The sequence below is a fragment of the Cervus canadensis genome, chromosome 31 (assembly GCF_019320065.1).
Source record: "Cervus canadensis isolate Bull #8, Minnesota chromosome 31, ASM1932006v1, whole genome shotgun sequence".
NCBI lineage: Eukaryota > Metazoa > Chordata > Mammalia > Artiodactyla > Cervidae > Cervus > Cervus canadensis.
The window spans coordinates 35,766,169-35,788,196 of NC_057416.1; the positions used below are offsets into that span (position 1 = coordinate 35,766,169).

At 43.5% G+C, this 22,028-nt stretch overlaps 1 protein-coding gene across 11 annotated transcripts in view; it reads left to right on the forward strand.

Annotated features, from left to right (window-relative positions):
• Positions 1 to 22,028, forward strand: part of CSGALNACT1 (chondroitin sulfate N-acetylgalactosaminyltransferase 1) — a 329,577-nt gene that overhangs the window by 118,465 nt on the left and 189,084 nt on the right. For 3 of the 11 annotated variants that reach the window (XM_043454678.1, XM_043454691.1, XM_043454684.1), the window contains exons 2-3: positions 3,404 to 3,467; positions 4,567 to 4,678. The exons of 5 other annotated variants lie outside the window; for them this stretch is intronic. The gene's annotated coding sequence lies outside the window, so the exon portion shown is untranslated. The remainder of the gene's footprint in view (positions 1 to 3,403; positions 3,468 to 4,566; positions 4,679 to 22,028) is intronic. 3 more of the 11 variants (XM_043454675.1, XM_043454689.1, XM_043454682.1) reach the window with 1 other exon arrangement.

Sequence of the window (22,028 nt, forward strand, 5' to 3'; positions counted from 1 at the left end):
GGGAGGGGATGAGTCACGACCTTGGAAGTGTCCTCTGTGGTCTCTCTGATCCCTCAGATCCTTGCCAGGGCAGGAATTCACTCCTCTGCAGGTCACTAGGACATATACATGAAGAGTTGTGCATAATATAATCAAAGAGTTGTACATGTGCATAACCATGAAGAGTTGCACCTACACTCCCTCTGAAAGGGGTTTCGGGACAATCTTTAAAGATGTGCGTATTTCTTGGGGGTATATTCAACTCCCAGCAGGGTGCCTGGCACGTGGTACTCTGCACACATTTGTAGAGAGAGTAAGTGGACTGGAGAGTAGGTGTCTTGAGACTGAATCTTGGGTCTCCCCTTTCGCCCGTGCAGGTCTATAGAGGGGGGCCGTCGTCCGCTGGTTGGTGACCGTATAAGGCATCGTGTTAAGAACTTGCTCTGCCGTTGTGTTGGATCATCAAGAAGGGGCCTGAGGAAGGCTTGAGCTGCTTGAGCTGCTATCTGTCAGGTGGTGCGGTGTTAGGTGACTGTGTGGTCTCAGCCCAGGGCTGGATACCAGAGAGGGCGCACCGCATTGTGTGTGCGTGGACTCCTCTGTCCGCACCTGGACGCCACAAGCCTGCCTCTGCTCACCCTTCATTTGTCAGAGCTGGCCACGGGGCACCGTCCAGGTGCAGGGGCTGGAGAAGTATGCCTTCTGGGCCCTGGGAAGAGGGGGAGAACTGGAAGCCGGTGTATCATGACAGTGCCTTCCATAGGCCCATTGCACAGACGGTAAAATGGAGTGCAGAGAGGATGGGTTACTCGTCCAAGGTTACATCGCTGGAATGTGGCAGAACAAGGCCTGGGACTTAGATTTGTTTGTCTCCAAAGCCCATAGTCTTAACCACCAATGCGATGCTGCCTTTCTTAGGGAGATGGATTTTCTTCCTCAGAAAACTTGACCTTAATGAGGGGCTGAATGATAAAAGTGCTGGATTGGGGGCTGGGTGCCTGGTTTCTGGGACTGATTCTCTCACCGATCCTCTTTGCCACTTGTCCGGGTGACTTCCTCCCACGGGAATAGCAATTGCTATGGTGATGACACAGCGCTGCATGTGATGCATCTGGAGAGGTGTAAGGATGTGATGCGGTTGTTGCTGGCAGTGCTGTGAACAGGGCTCTTGTGTGGACTTTGCACATGGAACAGCTTCATGATTCCTACAAGGAAACAAGGAAACTTTTTTTTTTTAAATTTTTTATTAGTTGGAGGCTAATTACTTCACAACATTTCAGTGGGTTTTGTCATACATTGATATGAATCAGCCATATATTTACACGTAATCCCCATCCCGATCCCCCCTCCCATCTCCCTCTCCACCTGATTCCTCTGGGTCTTCCCAGTGCACCAGGCCCGAGCACTTGTCTCATGCATCCCACCTGGGCTGGTGATCTGTTTCACCATAGATAGTATACATGCTGTTCTTTTGAAATATCCCACCCTCACATTCTCCCACAGAGTTCAATAGTCTGTTCTGTATTTCTGTGTCGCATATAGGGTTATCGTTACCATTTGAAACTGGAGCCCCTTATACAGAGTGAAGTAAGCCAGAAAGATAAAGAACATTACAGCATACTAACGCATATATATGGAATTTAGAAACAAGGAAACTTTTTATTTTTATTTTTTTATTTTTTATTTTTTTAATATTTATTTATTTGGCTGCAACAGGTCTTAGTTGTGGCATGCGGGATCTAGTTCCCTGACCAGGGACTGAACCCAGGCCCCCTGCATTGGGAGCGTGGAGTCTCAGCCGCTGGACCACCAGGGAAGTCCCAGGAAACTTTTTAAACAATCTTGGTAGATTTAGTTATTTCCATTGTATGAAAATATCTTATATATTACAAAGTAAATTTAAATGTTTCAGGCATTTCATTAGACTGAAATGATGCCAAGTTGCAACTAAAATTGTAAACTCGCAACTTTTATTCCCCCTTCCTCCCATTTTTTTATTGTATCGATTTTTTGAAAAACTGTTCTTTTTAAAGAATTGTTTCATTGACGTATAATTGTTTTACAATGTTGTGTGAATTTCTGCGGTACAACAAAGTGACTCGGTTATTGTTGTTCAGTTGCTCAGTCATGTCTTTGAGACCCCGTGGACTGCAGCATGCCAGGCTTCCCTGTCCTTCACCACTTTGCAGAGTTTGCTCAAACTCATGTGCATTGAGTCGGTGATGCCATCCAACCATCTCGTCCTCTGTCACCTCCTTCTCAGTTATACGTGTGTGTATGGTGGTTTATCTGCTCAGTCGTGTCTGACTCTTGGGACCCCATGGACTGCAGCCTGCCAGGTTCCTCTGTCCATGGAATTTTGCAGGCAAGAATACTTGAAGTGGGTTACTGTTTCCTTCTCCACGGGATCTTCCCGACCCAGGAATCGACCTGGGTCTCCTGCGTTGCAGGCAGATTCTTTACTGACTGATCTGTGAGTGGAATATGCATGTATGTGTGTATATCACACACACATATATATTCTTTTTCATGTTCTTTTCCATGATGATTTATCCCAGGATACTGACAATAGTTCCCTCTGCTGTATGGCAGGACCTTATTGTTTCAAGATCTGTTCTGTTAAAAATGCATGTTCCAAAGAACACTTGTAGGTAATACAAATGGATATGTCCCTATAAATCCAGGAAGCTATAATACTTTGCCATCTGTCGATGGTGAATGGAGGGGGTCAGAGTGGTTGTGTGTTGTAGGAAAAGCAGCCCTGTCCCTTTGTGGGTGTGGAAGAGAGGGAAACTGTTTTGTTTTTTTTTTTTGTCAAGTGTTAAATCACCGGCCTGGCTTCCTGTTGCCTACACTTGGTGTGACTGTGGTTTTCAACACTTGCTGGCATCTTGGGGAACTCTGATGTACATTGTTTCATGTACTTCTCTCTCCTTGACCCCCCACACCCAATCCCAGCTCATGCTGGAACGTGGAGCCCCCGGGGACCCCGATTGTAGGTCACATCCCTTCAGATGGGACATCATAGATTTTTACAGTCCTCTGACTTCTTCCTGGCAGTGGCTGAAACTGCAGTGAATAATCAGATTAGAAAAGAAAAAGCTTTCTGTGGAAATTTGGGAGCAGAATTCCCATTAATTAAGAAAAAAATACCCAGCATATTTTTCTCAGAGCCCTTCATATAGACATGTTTAGCCTTCATTGTTTAAATATAACCCTGCTAACCCAAGGGCAAGTTATCTGTGCCCCCTCCTCTCCTGTTTGGACATAAAGCCTGTGATTGTTGATTGTTCTGGTTGGATCATTTGAAAATGAGATTTCAGTTTAGTAGAATATTTCCATTACAGGGTAACGGGCCTTTTTAATTTTGGACTTTTATAAGCTAGGAAAACATTTACATTTCCTCCCGGTTTTCCCTTTGCAGAGTCCTGAATAGACAAGGCGGATTCATTAGAGACTACATCATGAAATGTTGCATCTCTTTATTGGTGAGTCATGAAAGTTCAGGAAAAGAGCACAAAAGTAGGCATTTATAGTATGAAACAAGCCTTTGTCAAATTATGTATGTGGTGGTTTTAGCTGACCTTGGAAGTTACATAACGCTCTGTATGTGCTTTTATACCCCAACGTGGTCTATAAAAGTGATGATAATGCATCGGCTTTACAAAATACCTTCGTGGACCCCCAGTGCAGCTCTTTCCCTGCGTCTCTCAGCAGGGGAGAAAGATCACTGTGCCCACCTCCCCATCCCTGTTCTTTTCTGTCCACTTACATAATCACTTCTTGCAGATATCTCCTTAGACTGTTTAAATTCCAGGTAACTCAGTCTTTTGTGCCTTTAGATTTCATTCAATCATAATACATTTCAAGTACCTCTTTCCCTTTTCTTCTTCTTCTTTTTTCTATTATTGCCTTTCAGTTCCTCCAGTTTCTTTTACTTCATTTTGGGATAACATTTTTTTTTTTTTGGCCACGTGGCATGTGGGATCTTAGTTCCCTGATCAGGGATCAGGGATCAGACCCATATCCCTTGCATTGGAAGCACAGAGTCTTAACCACCAGACTGGCAGGACAGTCCCTAAGGATAGCATTATTGATACATTTGAGGGTCATCAGTAATTAGAGCAATGAGCCGTGGGAGAGCACTGATCTTACAGGGCGGAGAGAAGAAGGGTAGGTCTGGGGTCAGGTTGAGCTCGGAGACAAGTGGGCATCCTTGGGGCGTGGCTGCCATGCCGGGCGAGTCACGTCACTTCTCCCCTGCAGGCCCTCCTCGTCTGTTTTTCGTTTCTGTTCTGCAGCACTGGGGCAGAGCCTGGCCCAGGTGGGCCACCCTTAGGAACTGACGCTGGGGCTGAGGCCTGGGGGGTGGGGCGGGCCCAGCGATGCTGAGAGGTGGGGAGGGAATTTCAGGCACAGAGAAGGGTTCAGCACGTTAGACATGAGAAACTAGAGAACTCTTACTCAATGCCTGCTCTCAGGGTACTGACAATTTAGGCTGGTTGTCAAGTCGGTAAGCTTGATTCACTGCCACTTCCTGCCTGTCTGAAACTGATCCTTCCTGTAACCCCCAACCTCCGGCTGCAGTTAAACTAGGTGTGTCTTCAACTTGCACTTGGGCTCCAGATTACCTTGAAGGACCTGTTTCACTGATGCCTTGGGCCAGCCTCAGCTAATGTCTGCAAGAGACACCAATCTGGTATGTTTGTTAACAAATAACCACACAAGAAAAGGGTCAGGTTGAAGCTGAATCTGGCCTCTGTACCCCTACACTAAATTAAATTTAAGACAGAGAGTTTTGGGTGAAGTAGAAAAGACCCTGATGCTGGGAAAGATTGAAGGTGGGAGGAGAAGGGGACAACAGAGGATGAGATGGTTGGATGGCATCACCGACTCAATGGACATGAGTTTGAGTAAGCTCCAAGAGTTGGTGATGGACAGGGAGGCCTAGCATGCTGCAGTCCATGGTGTCACAAAGAGTCGGAAACAACTGAGTGACTGAACTGAACTGAACTGAAGACAAGAATAGCTTTATTGCCATGCCAGGCAAAGGGGGGACACAGTGGGCTATGTCCTCAAAGCTATGTGTCCCAGTGTGGAGGGGCTAATGAGGAGTTTCATAGCAATGGTTCAAAGAGGGTGTGGTCAGCTCGTGGACATTCTTCTGATGGGTTGGTGGAGAGGTAAGTGGGAGTCAGCATCATCAACCTTCTGCTTCTAACTGGTCTGGAGTCTGTGTGCTTGTGGGCAGCACCCCACCCTAATCGGGAGGGGCTTTCCATATCTGCAAAACAGCTCAAAGATACTCTCGTGTGTATTGATGGGGAACCAAGACCCTGCTCCAAGGCTGCGCTATTGTTTGCCTTGACTGTTTGTTTCTCCCTGGTTGTGTGCTTGAATCTGACCAGTTGGAGCTCAGGGAAGGTCATGGAGGCTGAATGAAGGTTATTTCCTAAAATCAAAGAAATGAGGGACACAGAAAAGCTTTGTTCCTAGGACCCCATAGGGCCTCCTCAGTATTGGTGTTAATATAGCCAAGATGCTTATCCAATGAGCGTATTTCTTAGGTTGTGATTTTCTCTGTCACATGCAAATAATATTCAGACGTCAGCCCTGCAACAGAAGTTCACATGCGGATTCCTAGTTATTTGCTCTCCCTTTTATTATCTTTTTAAAACTTTAGCCTCAGTTTTACAATTTAGCTCAGCCCTGAAGGGAAGCTGCTTACTCTGTGTGCTGCATTAGACTTAATTTGCATGGAATATTATTAACGGAGTCTATAGGCTTATTTCCCCATGTATGCATGGGACCACATAACCATTCTGCCAACATTAAGTTTTAAATGTTTTCATTTAAAATATCAGCCTTCGAGGGGAATATCCAAGACCTAGCCGAAGAGAAAATTAGGCTTATGACATTATCATACAAAAAAGAGAGTATTATCATAAAATGGAAAGAAAAATAGTAAAATAAAAATCTTGCCAACTGCATATGGTAAATAAAAAAGAATGATTGCGGCTATTACTAAATATTAAAATCACCAACTCTAACTTGCAAGAATTAAGGTTTTTCATGGAAAAGAATAAGATGATTTGGTTGCATGTGAACTCAGGAAGAGAGCCTTTAAGGCAAAACAATTTCCTTAAGACATTTTTAATGAAAACAGATGATGAAATGTAAGTCATTGCTTTCTTTAATGAATGATACATCTGAAACCATTGTCTCAAGGACTCCAATTTGCCTATGAAAGTATCCATATCCAAGTGGTATAAAATGATGCATTAAGTAATCAAGGTAAAAAAACTTCATAAAACCTCTGAGAGGAAGTACTCTTATGCTATTCTTGTCGAATAGAGAATTCTAGAAGGATGTTACAAAGATAATTCTCCAGGCCAGAATACTGGAGTGGGTAGCCTTTCCCTTCTCCAGGGGACCTTCCTAACCCAGGGATCGAACCCAGGTCTCCCACATTGCGGGCAGATTCTTTACCAGCTGAGCCACAAGGGACGCCCTACAAAGATCTAGTAAACCTCAATTATCATGAACACTGATTTTGGCCAGACAGGTTGTGTTGTGCAGGTGTATTAAAAGTAGCAAACCAGTGTGTCTTTATGGACCTGTCAATACTTTTCAGATTCAAAAAAACATAGAACATAAAAAAAGTCAGCCGTTTTCTATAAAGTGGACCCAATACTATGCGAAAGTGCTGCTTATTTCAGAGGTATTTTCTCTGGGGTTCTGACATTTCTTAAACATCCTTCCTCAGAATACTATCATGAAATTTGAGAAATTGTGTGAGAGGCCTTCTAAACTGGTTGAAAGAACAGGGGAGTGAAAAGATGGGGAGGAAAGTGGAGAGATGCTGGAAGCCTCACAGCTGCTCCCTTCTGCCCATTCCTTATTTACTTGTTTTTATTTATTTGTCTGCACTGGGCCTTCATTGCGGCATGCGGGTTCTTTAGTTGGGACATACAGGGTCTTCTTCCCTTAACCAGAGATCGAACCTGGGCCCCCTGCACTGGGAGTGTGGAGTCTCAGCCACTGGACCACCAGGGAAGTCCTCTTTCTGCCCATCCTTTTTTTTTTTTTTTCATTTATTTTTATTAGTTGGAGGCTAATTACTTTACAATATTGTAGTGGTTTTTGCATACATTGACATGAATCAGCCATGGATTTACATGTATTCCCCGTCCCGATCCCCCCTCCCACCTCCCTCTCCCACCCATCCCTCTGGGTCTTCCCAGTGCACCAGGCCGGAGCACTTGTCTCATGCATCCCACCTGGGCTGGTGATCTGTTTCACCATAGATAGTATACATGCTGTTCTTTTGAAATATCCCACCCTCACATTCTCCCACAGAGTTCAAAAGTCTGTTCTGTATTTCTGTGTCTCTTTTTCTGTTTTGCATATAGGGTTATCGTTACCTTCTTTCTAAATTCCATATATATGTGTTAGTATGCTGTAATGTTCTTTATCTTTCTGGCTTACTTCACTCTGTATAAGGGGCTCCAGTTTCATCCATCTCATTAGAACTGATTCAAATGAATTCTTTTTAACGGCTGAGTAATATTCCATGGTGTATATGTACCACAGCTTCCTTATCCATTCGTCTGCTGATGTCTGCCCATCCTTTAGTGAAGTGACTCCATGAGCCCGGGAGATGGAGCTGGTCTCAGAGGGGATGGGGGCAGTGGGGAAGCAGGTGTTCACCTGGTGCTCTGGGTAAGACTTCTGCACCAGGGAGGCGGGCAGAGAGGCAGGCTGGTTCCTCACAGGCCCTTGACCCTAGCATGCCGTGGCTTTGTCACTAACGGGGAGGAGGCTCAGACAAGGGCACAGGCTCAGGCCCAGGTGTCCTGGGGAGAGGATGGGGGCCCCCTTCTCCCTCCCCTCCACCTGTTGTGCTTTGCCCTGAGAGCCGACCCCCGGGAACAGGGCTGTGCCATGAAACGCACTGTGAACAGGTCTTCTTTGTTACTGAAAGCAGAGGAGCACAGAAGCTTAATTGACACACGATTATTTAGACATCAGTTGTACTTAGCGCAGCTGAGGGCTTCTCTGATGGCTCAGTAGGTGAAGAATCCGCCTGCAGTGCAGCAGACAGGGGTTCGATCTCTGAGTTGGGAAAATCCCCTGGAGAAGGAAATGGCAACCCACTGCAGTATTCTTGCCTGGGAAATCCCATGGACAGAGGAGCCTGGCGGGCTACAGTCCATGGGATTGCAAGGGTTGGACACGACTTAGTGACTATACTACCCCACCACCGAAGCAGCTGAGGACTTCCAGGGAGGGAGTTCTGACCCAGCTGATGCCTGACTACCGCTACAGAATTTGAGGTCTTTTCACCATTTCATTAACTTGTGTATGACAACTGTTTTAGGCAACTCAGGCTCCCATACAAAATACCATAGACCGGAAGGCTTCAACAGCAAGCGTTTACGTTCTCGCAGGCCTGGTGGCTGGGAGTCCACATGCCAGCACGTGGGTTTCCAGCAGGGACACTCTTCCCAGCTTGTGCTTCTGCCTTCCTGCTGTGTCTTCACATAGGTGGGTGAGGGAGAGACAGAACAGACAGACAGACACACACAGACGCACACTTGCACTACAGGCTTTCTGGCGTCTCTTCTTACAAAGGCAATAATCCCATTATTCGGACTCCACACTCATGACCTCCTAAGCCTAAGGAGGTCCTTTCCAAAGGCCGCATCTCCAAATACCCTTACATTGGGGTTAGGGGGTCAGCATATGAATTTTGGTTGAACACAATTCAACCTTTTAGCCAAAGCTACTTTATATGTATAAAAGTAATATATTTTTGAGATGAATGAATGTGACATGAAATAGCCTCCGTGTATTTTAATTTTAAGGTACAGTGAGTTTCCCAGTTTATTTTGGGTTTATTAAATATCAAAGAAACAAAAAACAGACTCACGCATCCCTGGAGGCCCCCTCATGAATTCTGATCACAGACCTTCATCTGGGTGGTGTCACTGGAGGCCGTTTTCCTGCCAAAGTGTGGGACCAGGAGCAGGGCGCTGATGCTGGGCCTGGACAGGATTCTGGCCCTTGGGGAGGACTCATTGTAGCAAGACTTACCCAAAGGAGCTTTGAATGCTGTGAACGTTAATCCAGACAGCAGGGTTTGAACCATTATCTGACTCCCGAACCCATTTTGAACAAGGTATGTGTGCTAGCTTCCTTTTTTAAAACAGTTTTTTAAATGTTTATTATTTTAAAAATTTATTTTGCTGCACTGGGTCTTAGTGACGGCATGTGGGATCTAGTTCCCTGATCAGAGATCGAACCTGGGCCCCTGTGCGTCGGGAGCAGAGTCTCAGCCATTGGACCACCTGGGAGTCCCCAGCTGTCTTGCTGTTGATGGCTAATTTTGTTTTTATTTCCCCCCAGCTTGATTGAGATGTAATTGACATGCAACACTGTGAATGTTTAAAGTGTATAACATTTGATTTGATGTATTTATATATGGCAAAATGATTGCTATCATAGTATTAGCAACTATGTATTAGCAACAACTCCATCTTGTTACATAATTACTATTTCTTTTTTGTGGTGAGACTATTAAATATCTATTCACTTTGCAGAGTTCAAATATATGACACAGTATTACCTGTAATCATCATGCTGTGCGTTAGATGCCAAGAACTTGTTAATCTTATAATCTTAGACATATCACATCTTATTTATCCATTCATCTGTTAATGGATACTTAGATTGTTTTCATATCTTAGGTATTATGAATAATTTTGCAAAGAATATGGGATTGCAGACAGCTCTATAAGATCTTGATTTTTAACTCCTTTGGATAAATACCTAGAAGTGGGTTGCTGGATCATATGGTACTTCTGATTTTACTTTTTTGAGGCATTGCCAGAGTGGCTTTCATAATGGCTATACCAACTTGCCTTCCCACCAGTGGTGCACTAGGGTTTCCTTTTCTCCACATCCTCCCAGCATTTGTTATTTGTGTTCTTTTCGATGATAGTCATTCTCACTGGTGTGAGGTATATCTCATTGTGGTTTCAATTTGCATTACCCTGATGATTAGTGAATTCAATCACCTTTTCATGTAATTATTGGCCATTTGGATGTCTTCTTTGGAAAATAAATTCTCCCACTGACTTTTAAACTGGATTGTTTGGTTTTTGCTCTTGAGTTGTATGAGTTCTTTATATGTTTTGGATATTAAGCCCTTATCAGATAAAAGAAAAGTGAAAGTGAAGTTGCTCAGTCGTGTCTGACTCTGCAACCCCATGGACTGTAGCCTACCAAGCTCCTCCGTCCATAGAATTTTCCAGGCAAGAGTACTGGAGTGGGTTCCATTTCCTTCTCCAGAGGATCTTCCTGACCCAGGGATCGAACCCAGGTCTCCTGCATTGCAGGCAGATTCTTTACCATCTGAGCCACCAGGGAAGCCTCTTATCAGATATATGATTTGCAAGTATTTTCTCCCATACAGTAGGTTGCTTTTTCATTTTGTTGATATGCAGAAGCTTTTTAGTTTGATGTAGTCCTACTTTTTTTTTTTAATTTGGCTGCAGGGCATGTGGGATCTCAATTCCCCAACCAGGGATTGAACCCATGCCCCCTGCATTGGAAGAATGAAGTAAGTCCTAACCATTGGACCACTGGGCAAGTAGCTATTCCCACTTATTTGCTTTTGCTTTTGTTGCTTGGGCTTTTGGTGACATGTCCAGGAAGTCACTGCCAAGACCAATGCCAAGGGGCTTTTCCTTCTGTGTTTTCTTCTAGAAGTTTTATATCTTAATATCTTGTGTCTTGTGGTATAAGGTTGATATTTTATATCTTGTGGTTTTGTATCTTAAATTTAAGTCTTGAATCCATTCCAAGTTCATTTTTGGGAGTGGTGCCCGTTCTTCCTCTTGTTATCCGGGTTTCCCAGTACCATTTATTGACGAGACTATCCTTTCCACGTTGTGTATACTTGGTATCTTGCCAAGTACTAGTTGACCATATATGCGTAGATTTATTTCTGGCCTCTCAGTTCTGCTCCGTCGGTCTCTGTGTATATTTTCATGCCAGCACCATACTGTGTTGATGACTACGGCTTTGCAGTACAGTTTGAAATCAGAAACTGTGGTGCGTCCAGCTTGGTTCTACTTTGCCATAATTGCTTTGACCATGTGGAGGTGTTTTGTGCCTCCATGCAGATTTTAGGGTAGTTTTTATATTTCCATGAAAAATATTATTGGAATTTTGATAGGAATTGCTTTGAGTCTGTAGCTGGTTTTGGGTCACAGGAATATTTTAACAATATTAATTCTTCCAGTCCACAAACATGGGCTGTCTTTCCACTTGCTTATATCTTTTTCAATTGCTTTCATCAGAATCTTATAGTTTTCAATGTACAGATCTTTCACCTCTTTGGATAAGTTTATTACTAAGTATTTTATTGTTTTTGATACTGTTGTCAATGGGCTTGTTTTCTTTATTTCTTTTTCAGGTGTTTTATTGTTAGTATATAAAATCACAACTGTTTCCTATATTTTTATTTTGTAACCTGCAGTTTTACTGATTTAGTTGATTATTTTTAGCAATTTCTTCATGGAGTCGTTAGGATTTTAAAAATATAAATCATGTTATCTGCAAACAAAGACACTTCTACTTCTTGCTTTCATTTCTTTTTCTTACGTGACTGCTCTGCTAGGACTTCCAGTACTAGGTTGAATAGGAGTGATGTCAGTGGACACCCTTTTCTTGTTTCTGTTGTTACAGGGAAAGTTTTCACCATTGAGTATAATGCTGGCTATGAGTTTATCACATATGGCCTTTATGTATGTTCTTTCTGTACTCAGTTTGTTAGGAGTTTTACCATGAATGCATGTTGTATTTTTGTCAAATGCTTTTTCTCCATCTATTGCTGCTGCTGCTGTTAAGTCGCTTCAATTGTGTCTGACTCTGTGCGACCCCATAGACGGCAGCCCACCAGGCACCCCATCCCTGGGATTCTCCAGGCAAGAACACTGGAGTGGGTTGCCATTTCCTTCTCCAATGCATGAAAGTGAAAAGTGAAAGTGAAGTCTCTCAGTCGTGTCCGACTCTTCCCTATCTCATGGATGGCAGCCCACTAGGCTCCTCCGTCCATGGGATTTTCCAGGCAAGAGTACTCGAGTGGGGTGCCATTGTCTTTTCCACTCCATTTTTGAGATGAATCTATAATTTTTATCTTTCATTCTGTTAATGTGCTGTATCACATTGGTTGTCCTGTGTATGCTGAACCATCCTTGGCATCCCAATAAATAAATCCCACCTGATCATGTTGTGTATTAGTTTTGGAAGAATGCCACAAAAAATTACCACAAGCTGGGTGGCTTAAAGCAATAGAAATGTATTGTCTCACAAATCTGGAGGTCAGACATCTGAAATCAGCACATCTGAAAGCGTGGGCAGGATCATACTCCCTTTGAAGCCTGCAGGGGACAGTTCTTCCTCCTCTTTTCCTGACCCTGGCCACGGGTGTTAATTCTTGGTCTTTCTTGGCTTGCGGCTGCAACTCTCGCTCTCTCTAACATCTGTCTCATCATCGTATTCTCTCCCTGTGTCTTCTCATCATCTTATAAGGACTCCAGCTGTATTGGATTAGGGGCCACCCTATCCCATTGACCAGTTGATTCCAATGAGATGGCCTCGTTGCATCTGGAAAGACTCTGGTTCCAAACAAGTCACACTTTGACATTCTGGGTGTTAGGACGTCAGCATGTCGTTTGTTGTTGTTGTCCTGTGTGTGTGCGTGCTTACTTTGTTGTTGAGAGGGACACAATTCAACCCGTAACTGTATGCTAGAAAATTTTCCATCTTTGGTGTGGATGAGAGTACTGTGTTTATCAAACTGTGGGTGAAAAAGGAAAGTAGTGAATTACCAAAATCCTCCAGTTATTTGTACTACATTAAACATCTTACCTCGTGTCCTGGAGGCTTCCCAACATGATTAGTGAGGGTGTGTGGTTGACGTGGCAAAGACACCTTCAATCCAGCATGATAATCAGTATCCTCTGAGCCAAAAGCTCAGTCCCTCTCTGCAAGTTTTAAAATAAGTTAGAAGAGAAGGGGGTGACAGAGGATGAGATGGTTGGATGGCATCACTGACTTAATGGACATAAGTTTGAGCAATCTCTGGGAGATACTGAAGGACAGGGAAGCCTGGCGTGCTGCAGTCCATGGGGTCACAAAGAGTCAGACATGACTTAGTGACTTAAAAACAACAAGCCCCAAAACTCCCCTGAAAAAAGCTTTCAGTAGAATGTGTAGTCACTCTGGTTAGGTTGAGAGAAAAATAATGGGGAGAATTTTCTTAGCATTACCAAAGTGTGGGTGTTTCAGCTTTTTGCTTTGAAGGATCTTACACTAGAGGATGTTGCTTTATAAAATACAGGGATGCCTCGCCTCGATTCTTATAGGTAGCCAGAGGTCAAACACAGAAGTATTTGAATGTATCCTCCAAAAATGTATCCTCAAGAATGCAAAGAAAAGGTATTCCAAATGTTAGGTTTATTCCTGGCAAATTCTTTTTTGATGCTTCTCTTAAATGTTTTGCCATTTGGTTTGGAAAAGTGTTCAGGCATCTTTGCCACCTCATTATGGACTGTTTCCAAGGCTTTTGAGGAGCTGCCATAAACAGCAGATCCAGAGCTGAGGATAAAGCACTTGTTTCATATGGGTTATATCATGCCTGCTAAGAACAGGAACATTAAATGGGCTGTTAAAAAATTTAAGATGCTTGCCAATAATTTTTCAAGGTAGGTGTGTTATATGACTTTTGATTATGTTAAGTTTCATATAGCAAGTTCACATCGATGCAAACAAGAAAATGAAATCGAATGACTTCTTTCAAGAATTATTTGCACTTTACTGCTTGAATCTTTGTTGTGTTAATGAACATCAAAACCATTGTATCAACATGCAGGTGTGAAGTGCTGCTTCGACATAAATATAGTAAGAGAATGTCTTTATGAAAATTCAAGCCATAGCAGGTGTAATAATAGACAGTGAAACCTTTCTTCCCATTATTCTGGTGCTGTAGTTTCTATAAAAAGTGCTAGAGAACATCTGGACAAGCTATAGAAGAAGGAAAAACCCCAGCCATCCCTCCCCTCCCCACTGTTCAAGTTTAAGTGCCTCAGAAATGGTACAAAGCAATTTAGGAGTGCACAGTGTTTAAATCTGAGAACGTTGTCAAAGCAAATCCAGGAATGGCAGAGAAAATGCCTATACGTGGCCAGCGGTTACTAGAAGACAGTTTTTTTTAACCTCTCAACTTCAGGTGTCCAACTGCCTTTGAAAGTTTATATTTTAGCATATTAGTGATGATGGGACAAATTTTGATTTGTTTTCTTCAAGCTCAGTGTATTTCAGGTTCCAAATCATATCAGCCTTGCCTTCAGCAATAGGAATGGATTGTTTTAAAGATGATTTTTTCTCTCTCAGCAGAGCCTTCTTTTGTGATTGGAATTTCTGAGAATGACCATTCAGAGCTGATTCCTGGCAGTTTATTATGCAGTTTACCAGAAGTTGCTTTTTACTTTAGGGAGTTGAACAATGTACTTTAAAAATATATATATACTTGGGTTAAAGTGATGCTGAGATATCACTGCAGACGACTGGAATGGATGAATCTAAAACACTGGCGAGGATTGTGGAACAACAGGAACTCTCGTTTGTTGCTGGTGGGGATGCAAAACGGTACAGCTGCTTTGGAAGACAGCTTGCAGTTTCTACAAAGCTGAGCATATTTTCACCGCACGATCCAGCAGTCATGCTGCTAAGTATTCTTCTAATCAATTGAAAACCAGGTTCATACGGAACCATGAACGCAAACATTTGCAGTATAGCACTTTTATTCATAACGGCCCCAAATGGGAACAAACCCCAAAGTCCTTCAGCAGTAAATGGATAAACTATGGTACCTCCTGGAGAAGGAAATGGCAACCCACTCCAGGATTCCTGCCTAGAGAATCCCGTGGACAGAGGAGCCTGGTGGGCTGCTGTCCATAGGGTCACACAGAGTCACACACGACTGAAGTGACTTAGCAGCAGCAGCAGCAGCAGCGTGATACATCCATACCGCGGAGTGATACTCAGTGATGAAACCGATGGACACACACATTCTTATCCACGTGCCATAGGCTGGTGCTTAATGTCACAGTGTGAACCTCAGTTAGTGATAATGTACCAGCAGTAGTTCATCAGTTGTAACAAATGCATCACACTAGTACAAGTTGTAAACGTGAGTGTGTGGAAGTTTGGGGGGAATGATCTGTACTTTCCGATCTATTCTGCAAACCTAAAACTGGTCTTAAGAAAGTGAAAGAAAGTGTTAGTCACTCAGTTGTGTCTGACTCTTTGCAACCCCATGAACTGTAGCCCACCAGCCTCCTCCGTCCATGAAATTCTCCAGGCAAGAATACTGGAGTGGATAGCCATCCCTCCTCCAGGGGATCTTCCCGATCCAGGTATTGAACCTGGATCTCTTACACTGCAGACAAATTCTTTACCGTCTGAGCCGCCAGGGAAGCCCTGGTCTTAAAAAAGTTTATTTAAAAAAGTCTCTCAAATTGTGAAAAGACATAGAGAAAACTTAAATGCACGTGGCTAAATGGAAGAAGCCAGTCTGAAAGAGCTGCATACTGTGTGATTCCAACTTTATGACATTCAGCAAAAAGTAAAACTCTAGAGGCAGTAAAAAGATGAGTGATTTAGGATGTCCCTGGTGGGGCAGTGAGTTGCACTCTACCTACCAGTGCAGGGGACACATTTGATCAGGTTCGATCGAATTCGATCCCTGGTCCGGGAAGATCCCACATGCCGCAGAGCATCTGAGCCCATGTACCGTGACTACTGAACCCGAGCTCTAGGGCCTGAGAGCTACAGCTACCGAAGCCTGTGTGCCCTGGAGCCTGTGCTCACAACCAGAGAAGCCACTGCACGGAGAAGCCGGAGCACCACAACTCGAGATAGCCGGTGCAGAGTAACAAAGACCCAGTGCAGTCAAAAATAAATAAAAAGATGTGTGGTTGCCAGGAGTTGGGGAGGGGAAGGGGTGAACATGCAGAGCGCACAGGACTTTTAGGGCAGTGACGCTATTCTGTGTGACTTTGTGATGGTGGGTACTTGTCTGCATTTGGCAGAAACGGTAGACTGTGTCGCTAAGAGCGAACCTTAATGAAGTGTGTTAACGCATTACTGGCTGGGAGATTTTTTTTGCAAGAACTGACACCTGTGGCTGGCAATTTGTTATGTAAGTGAAAATTTAAATATCTCTGGTCAATAACATTCGGGTGACAAAAGATGTATCAATAAGTCTCTGGTCAATAATGTATAATTAAGTATCTGTATTAGTTCATCAGTTGTAACGAACGTTCCAAAGGAATGAAAGATGTAATAGGGGAAATTCCCGTGGGGTGGTTGGGAGTTCATGGAGACTGGACTTTCAGCTCAGTTTCTTTGTATACTTAAAACTTCTCCAAAAATTCACCTATTAATTAAAAAAATTAGCAAAAGGTGAAAGGCGATTCAGATTTCAATCTCCATAAATGAAATTCTGTTGGGGCGCACACACGTACATACACACCCGGGGCTCTTTCGTGGGTGCCTCTTCCGACATGGTAACTGTGGCTGCATCCCCGTCCACACGGGCCAGATGGGAGGAGTCCTCCAGGGAGTTCCCTGCCCACCTGTCCTCGAGTCTCTTCCCAGCCACCTACCCGAGTGGGCAGCCCAGGTTCTCATCTGTTGAATGAGGGTCATTGGTCTTCCCCTTTCTCTTAAGATTCTTCTAATTCGACTTGTCACATCCACAGGGAGGTTGTTGATAATCAGAAACGTGGGTTAACTTACGGGATGAATGAGGTCCCACAAAAACAGCGTGGTAGAGATCGGGGGAGGTGGAGCTGATGTCAAACCAGGTTAGCTGCACGGCGATGGATGGAGGTTTTTGCAACTGGAAAAGACCATCATTGATTTTGTTTTTTTTTTTTTTTTAGATGCCAGCAGGCAGAGGACTCGTCAAGCCCTTACATGTTTGAACTTAGCAGAGTGTATTGTGTAGTGGAAAGTCTGGGCTTGAAGGCAGTAGAGTGTGGGCTGGAACTTCACCTGTCCGCCCTGGCAGCCGAGGCACTTAGCTTGGAGCTCAGCCCCTCTGTAGCTCATTTTGTTTGTCTGTAAAATGGACCAGCTGATGCGGTCAGATAATGTCCTGCACGCCGCCCCATGGGGCCTGTGCAGCCCTGGAGGGCGGGGAGGGGTGCTTGCCACGCAGGTTTAAATTTGAGTCGAATGAACTGCCAGTTTCAGTCTGTCTTTCGATCCCTCTGACTTACTCCTTTGACAAAGCTCCTTCCCCCTCTCTGGGTCGTCCTCAGGCTTTAGAAACACATGGATCAGAAGGGACCACATGTCCTCCTAGGGACACATACAGAGTGGCCAGGGATGACCACTCCTGGTCTTTTCTGTGGAGGTCATGGTTCTCCCTTTTGTGTCCTTTTTCTTTTCTTCCAAAGTATTAACTCCTGTTCTCACCTTTTCTTTGACTTCTCTCTCTTTTTTTTAAATACTACTTATTGGCTAGGACTCTGGGGCTGGTCATCCTGGGTTTACCAACTGCATCTGTGCCCAAATTGCTGTCCTTTTCTGAAACTGAGTTTCCTCATCTGTAAAGTGTGATGAACACAGTGTCTGCTGTGAAGATTTAAGTACTCAATATGTGGATAAACATCAAGTTCTCCGAACAGTACAGCTGCCTAGAGAGTACTCAACAAATGATCAGCTGTTTTAATTTTTAAAGTAGGTTTAGTTATTTCTTTGCCTGGATTGGGTCTCAGTTGCAGCATGCAGGATCTTTGGTCTTCATTGCAGCCTGTGCGATCTTTACTGGCAGCATGCTAACTCTTTGTTGTCATCTGACCAGAGATTGAACCCAGGTCCCTGCGCTGGGAGCGTGGAGTCTTAGCCACTGAACCACCAGGGAAGTCCTGATGATATCAGCTGTCTTTAAACTTTTTACTTTGACATCATTTAGACTCACAAGAAGTTGAAGAAACAGTGTAGAAAATTCTCCTGAAACCATTACAGCTTCATCTAATGATGGTATCTTCCATAATGACTATGCTTCCTGAAACGCAGGAGACTGCCCTTGGTACAGCACTTTTAAGCACAGACCTTCTTTGGATTTCACTCTTTTTCATGCTGTCTTTTGTGTCTTCGTGTGTGTGTGTACAGTTCTATGAAATTTCAGGACACACCTTCATGCGACCACCACCCTAGGACGATGCAGGATTGTTCTGCTTGCACAAAGGCTGTCCCGTCAGGGTCACCCCTTTCCTCCACCCTCCCCTGGACACCATGGATCTGTTCCCCTTCACTTTTGGAGAATGTGATGCAAGGGGAATCACACCGTTGGCGATCGCTCTTCCACTCAGCGTCATGACCTTGAGATCCATCCAGGTTGCTCGTGGGACAGCGTCCTTGCCTTTTCACTGCGGAGCGGCGGCCCCGAGTTTGTTCGTCCACTGACTGTTTAAAAGACATCTGGGTTGTCGTCAGTTCTTTGGCTGTTACAGACAACGCTGCTGTGAAAACTTCTGTCCACTTTGTGTGAGCGTTTTTCATTCCCTAAAATTGTGATTGCTGAGTCATGTGTGACGTGTATGCTTAACTTAAAAAAACAACTGTCAAGCTATTTTCGCTGGTGGGTGTCCCATTTTACATTTCTACCAGCAGTGTAGGCGACCTCCCGTTTCTCTGCATGGCTGTGTTTTATTTTTGCCATCCTCAGAGCCGTGAGGCAGTATCTCACTGTTACTTTAATTTGCGTTTCCCTAATGGCTACTGGTGTTGGACATCTCTTCATGAACTTATTTGTCATCTGTATATTCTCTTTAGTGATGTTCTGTTTTCTGGTCTTTTGCTCCTTTTAAAAACTGGATTCTTTGTGTTCTTTTTTTTTTCTCATTAATTTTTATTAGTTGGAGGCTAATTACTTACTTTGATTCTTTGTGTTCTTACTATTGAATTTAGAAAGTTTATGTGTTCAGCGTACAAGTCCTTTGTCAGACGTGTGATTTGCCAATGTTTTCTCCCTCTATGTGGCATCCCCTTTGCAGGATGTTTTTTAGAGTGAAAGTTTTTAATTTATTGAGTTTTTCCCTTTATCGATCATGCTTTTGTTATGTCTTCAATTTCTTTGCCTAACTCTGAATTATAAAGATTTTTCTCCTCTGTTTGTTCCTAAAAGCTTTATATTTTTACGTTTTACATTGACGATCTAGGATCTATTTTGATTTAATTTTTGTTTAAGGTATGAGGTTTACATTGAAATTCTTTCCTTTTTTTGAGTATGAGTGAACAATCATTCCGACACCATTTATTGAAGACACTATATTTCCTCCCTTCAGTTGCTTTTGTGTCTTTGTAAAAAAGATTCATTGGCCATACTGATGAGCTATTTCTGGGTTCCTAAATCTGTTGTATTGATCTGTGTGTCTATGCCTCCGCCAATAAATACCCCGCTGTCTTGATTACAGAGTGAGCCTCAAAACGGGGTCCTGTGACTCCTCTTTCCTTATTCTTCTTTTCTAGTATTTCAGAAGAAGCTCGTCTTTGTTCAACAAAAAGCGCTTTGCTGAGATCAGCTATTATTTTAAATACTGCTATTACTTTTCTCATTCTGTATGTGTTTTATTGTCTCACTTTATAGTTCTCATGATTTCCTAGAACCAAAGTGGGCTTTAGAGATCGTTTAGCGTGATTCCACTGATTCCTGTGGAGACAATGTCATCTTCCTTCAAAATAGATTCAGTACTGGTGAGTGCTCCTCAGATCACTCAGGGGGTTAACTGGTTAAGGGCCAGGGTTCGAGGCTTCTGAGTCTTTCATGTGAAGGATTTTCAATTTGTCACAAGGCCTCTCCCCTCCTAAACCTACCTAATCTCTTCTTTTTCCCTTACATTGTTCTGCTTTCTTGAAAGACATTATTTTAGAATTTGCTGTTGAGGTCTAAAGATAACATGATCAATGGTATGGAATCCCCTTAGAAACTTGTTAAAAGTGCAAGTTCCTATAACTGGGGGTTTTTATTCAGTAAGTGTGGTGTGCAGCTCAGGAACCCACAATTTTTGTTTGTTTGTTTGGGTGTTGTTTATGAGCTTTTTGTTTTGTATTGGGGTATAGCTGATTAACAATGTTGTAATAATTTCGGATGAACACCAAAGGGACTCAGCCATACATATACATGGATCCATTCTCTCCCAGACTCCCCTCCCATCCAGGTTGCCATATAACGTTGAGCAGAGTTCCCTGTGCTATACAGTAGGTCCTTGCTGGTGATCCATTTTGAGTATAGCAAGCAGTGTGTGCATGTCCATCCTAAATATCCTAACTATCCTTTCTCCCGGCAACCGTAAATTTGTTCTCCAAATCGATGAGTCTTTATTTTCTAAGTTCACTTGTATCATTTCCTTTTAGATTCCACATATAAGGGGTGTCATTCGATATCTCTCCTTCTCTGTCTGACTTAACTTCGCTCTGTATGACCATCTCTAGATCCATCCAGTTTGCTGCAGATGGCCTTATGTCATTCCTTTTAGTGGCTGAGTAAGATTGCATTGTATGTATGTACCTCATCTTCCTTATCCTTTCCTCTGTTGATGGACATTTAGATTGATTCCATGTCCCGGCTGTTATAAACAGTGCTGCGCTGAACATGGGGGTGCATGTATCCTTTTGGATCATGTTTTTCTCCAGATGTATGCTCAGGGGTGGGATTGCAGGGTCATTTGGTGGCTCTTGTTTTAGTTTTTTGAGGAACCTCCCTACCATTCTCCATAGTGGTGCACCAGTTTACATTCCCACCAACAGTTTTGGAGGCTTCCCTTCTCTGCACACCCTCTCCAGCATTACCTGTTTGTGGATTTCTTTTTGGTGATAGCCTTTCTGGCTGGTGTGAGGGGATATCTCATTGTAGTTTTGATTTGCACTTCTATAATAATAATAATAAAAAGTTGGCTTAAAGCTTAACATTCAGAAAACTAAGATCATGGCATCTGGTCCCATCACCTCATGGGAAATAGATGGGGAAACAGTGGAAGCAGTGTGAGACTTTATTTTTTTGAGCTCCAAAATCACTGCAGATGGTGACTGTAGCCATGAAATTAAAAGACGCTTACTCCTTGGAAGGAAAGTTATGACCAACCTAGATAGCATATTAAAAAGCAGAGACATTACTTTGCCAACAAACGTCCGTCTGGTCAAGGCTATGGTTTTTCCAGTGGTCACGTATGGATGTGAGAGTTGGACTGTGAAGAAAGCTGAGCGCCAAAAAATTGATGATTTTGGACTATGGTGTTGGAGAAGACTCTTGAGAGTCCCTTGGACTGCAAGGAGATCCAACCAGTCCATCCTGAAGGAGATAAGTCCTGGGTGTTCATTGGAAGGACTGATGCTGAAGCTGAAACTCCAATACTTTGGCCACCTCATGCGAAGAGTTCACTTGTTGGAAAAGACCCTGATGCTGGGAGGGATTGGGGGCAGGAGGAGAAGGGGACGACAGAGGATGAGATGGCTGGATGGCATCACTGACTCAATGGGCATGAGTTTGAGTAGACTCTGGGAGTTTGTGATGGACAGGGAGGCCTGGCGTGCTGCGATTCATGGGGTCGCAAAGAGTCGGACACGACTGAGCGACTGAACTGAACTGAATAATTAGTGATGCTGAACATCTTTTTGTGTACCTACTGGCCATCTGTGTGTCTTCTTTGAAAAAAATGTGTATTTTAAGTCTTCTGCCCAGTTTTTGAGTGGGCTGTTTGTTTTGATGCCATTTAGTGTCGTGAGCTGTTTGTAAATTTTGGAGACTAATCCCTTATTGCTCACATCATTGGCAAATATTTTCTCCTGATCTGTGGGTTGTCTTTTCATTTTGTTTATTGTTCAGGATCCCACAATTTGAAGAGGCACCTCTGTGACTCTGATGAAGGGAGGCTGTGGGCCACACTTGGATCCACCGAAGACTGAGG